Below are 3,199 nucleotides of genomic sequence, written 5' to 3'. Positions count from 1 at the left end.
CCGCCGCCGCCGCCGCCGCCTCCCGAGTTCGGGGCTCTGCTGCAATGTCTGCGAGGCTGACTTTGAGCGCCTCGCTCGCCGCCCGCCCGCAGCCGCGCTCCTCCCTCCGCCGCCGAGTCCGCCGCGGCCCAGTCCCTCCCCTCGCCGCTCCACGCCATTCAGCTCTTCAGCCAAGTTTCTTAACCCTTTTTTCCCCCTCCCTCCCATTGTCACCGGGGCAGGAGGAACCGCTCGGGTCCCGGCAGCTCGCGGGAACTAAGGAGCACCCCCCCCCCCCCCCCGGTTTGCTGTTTTCCTCCTTGCCCGCCCTCTGGATGGCCCGGCGGGGGCTGCAGGGCCCAAAGGCGGCGGGAGGGACCGCGTCGGCCGCGAGAGGTGGGTGCTCCACGCACCCGAGCCGACCCCTCCCCCCCACACGCTCGGCTCCCGGCTCTGTCCAGCCGCCCCCGACCGCCCAAGGCGACTGGACAGCTCCTCCCGGGCCCCCCGGGGGCTTGTTCTCGTTAACGCCGGCCGTGGGCTCGCGTCTGGGACACAGCCTGGGGGCCGGGACGCCCAGGTCCCGCCGGGGTGCTGGCGCCCCCGCTGCCATTTCACCCCACGACACGCGTTCCCTCGGCTCCTTCTCACGCACCCCACCCCCAGCTTCCACCACCTTGTAATCTGTGTGTCCTGCTTTAATCTTGGCGGTGGGGGGGGGGGGCACGGGCACTAACTCCAGGTCACTTTGACCCCACGCCTTAGCACGTAGTAGGCACCCAGGAATCAATGTGGAGTGACTCAGAGAGGAAGACTGGGAAGGAGACCTGAGGAGTGCCCCGTCCAGCTCCTTGGACGGACGTAGGACCCAGGAGCAGGGTTTATCTTCAACTGCTTTGTCACTGCGAAGTCTCCGGCAGGAGTCGGTCAGCGAATCTACATCATCCCGGGGAAGAATTTGACCCCACCAGACGAGGCAGAAAGAACAGGACTGCCACTTCTTCGGCAGCTCTGCTCGGTTCAGTCTCGGAATAAGAAATAACAATTACATCACGAGGCCGGGGCGGCAGCGCTGTGGAGCCTCTCGGTTTCCTGCAGCTTAATCTCGCTGAACCCGCCTCTGAACTGGGGAGGCGGGGGGAGGCACGTATGGATTGGTGGCGAGAGAAAGTAGAGAGAGGAGAGAGTCCTACAAAACCATAATCCCCCCCTCCTTCTCCTTGCATTTGCTGTTTTAAAATCTTATCCTCAACGCTCCCCCAGACATCTAACTAGAACTATTAACACCCCTTCAACACCTCCCCAGATGTCAGGTTTCTTTTTGACTCTAGCATCTAGCGTTTAGTAACTCGCCATGAAAAAAAGTACCGGGGGGGGGGGGGGAAGTACCGTTGCTGAAATTGTCTTTTGCCTGATACAAAAACGCTGAAGTACAGCTTAGCCTCACCCTTAACTCAGAAATGGCATGCCTGTGTTAAAACACTTAATACACAAAACAAATGAGAGGATGAGGCACTCCATTCCTATGTATAGGTTTTCAAATCCTTAAGAATTAGATAACATTGGAAAATAGAGTTGCCAGCGCACTTAAGAAAACCACTATCCTAGTCATGAAACAGTAGTCTATGCCTGTTATGTAATGGCTGTATTGTGCATTTAAAATGTCTTTTAACCTTTAAAAATATGAATGAGTGTTCTGTAACACCTCCAAATCTTAAAAGTGAAAGCAATGCTTAATTAAATGCACCACCTAGCACAGTGCTGGGCACATGGTAGGATCATTTTGCTTAATGGTGATGGTGCATTTTAGAACAATTATTTTACATCACCCTAGTGATTCAACTGTGTAATCTGTTGCCATCTAACACAGTTTAAACTTCATATGGTAGCTTCTTATGTGCATATACAACAGTTCGAAATTTGCTCAAGGCCACTGTGTAAAGTCAGCTATTCTACAGTACATCATTTATCCAGTTGGTGAAAGTGAACGTTCTAATTAAGTGATGATCATCAGAATTGGAATCTGGCCCTTTAAGGAGTCAAACTTAAAAAACAAACAAAAAACTGTTAAGTGATATACACAGATTTTCTAAAATGGGTTATATATATATATTTTTCTTGAGCAATATACTGGACTTTCTTTGGCTTTTTTTCTTGGAAATTCAGGGTTAATTTTATTAAAAGTGTTTATTGCAGTAAGTTGTAGCGGATTCAACAAAAACATTCTATATCAGGCTTCTTCCTAGTTGTTAAGAGATGCTCCCAGGAGGTATATAAGCTATCAATCGCTGCACTGAAGGACTCTATGACTTAGTGATTATCTCTGCTCTTTGTAGTTTCTCTCGTCCCCTTCACTAACTGACAATCTGTTGTCCTTTTTCTCTGTTGCCACAGCATGCTGCCTCCAATATTTTCCTCCTCTTCTCATTGGCAGTGTCTGGTCTAGTGCAGACTGGGAATCTAGATAGCCTCACTTGTCACAATTCAGTAAAGTAAAACTAAGCAGGTCCTAGGTAAGAAACTGATGTGCTCACCAAGGAGTAAGACACATGAACCTTAATGCATAGACTTAGGGACAGTTATTCAGACTACTCAAATGTTGCTTTGAAAAGTATTCTTTTGGGGTGCCTGGGTGGCTCAGTCGGTTGAGCATACGACTCCGGCTCAGGTCATGACCTCACAGCTCGTGAGTTCGAGCCCCACATCGGGCTCTGTGCTGACAGCTCTGAGCCTGGAGCCTGCTTCAGATTCTGTGTCTCCCTCTCTCTCTGCCCCTAACCCACTCGCATTCTGTCTCTGTCTCTCTCAAAATAAATAAACATTTAAAAAAGTTTTAAAAAAAAGTATTCTTTTTTGTACCTTAACTGGGTTTTGGATCACTGAGGTTCATAGAGAAACGGCCTTCTAATAAGTGAGGTTACACAGTTAACCCAACAAGCAGAGTATTGGTACTGCCCTCCAATGCTAGTGTTAAAAAGTCCAGCGCCATGTTAGATGACTTAAGCTGCCCACCTCCTATTAATCTATCTCTTCAACCCCACAGAAATCCAATAGCGAGATCCTGAACTCTTTTTGATAGTGCATCATTAAAAGTAAATTGGCCACCTTTTGTGGAATTCATTTTTACTTAATCGTGCTAATTGTGGTGGGGCTCTTTTGTTGTTGTTCTTTGTTTTTAAAAAATCAATACCTAAATTTCCTGTCTAAGACAGTCATTGCA

The 3,199-nt window shown here is 49.2% G+C and overlaps 1 protein-coding gene across 1 annotated transcript in view; it reads right to left on the bottom strand.

Moving 5' to 3' along the window:
- NRIP1 (nuclear receptor interacting protein 1) overlaps positions 1–975 on the bottom strand; it is a 101,693-nt gene extending 100,718 nt beyond the window's left edge. The window contains exon 1 of the mRNA XM_040484161.1: positions 807–975. The gene's annotated coding sequence lies outside the window, so the exon portion shown is untranslated. The remainder of the gene's footprint in view (positions 1–806) is intronic.
- Positions 976–3,199: the final 2,224 nt, after the last annotated feature.

This window comes from Herpailurus yagouaroundi, unplaced genomic scaffold (genome assembly GCF_014898765.1).
Source record: "Herpailurus yagouaroundi ecotype Mexico unplaced genomic scaffold, PumYag 162, whole genome shotgun sequence".
Taxonomy (NCBI): domain Eukaryota; kingdom Metazoa; phylum Chordata; class Mammalia; order Carnivora; family Felidae; genus Herpailurus; species Herpailurus yagouaroundi.
This window is presented reverse-complemented; position numbering and strand designations above follow the sequence as displayed.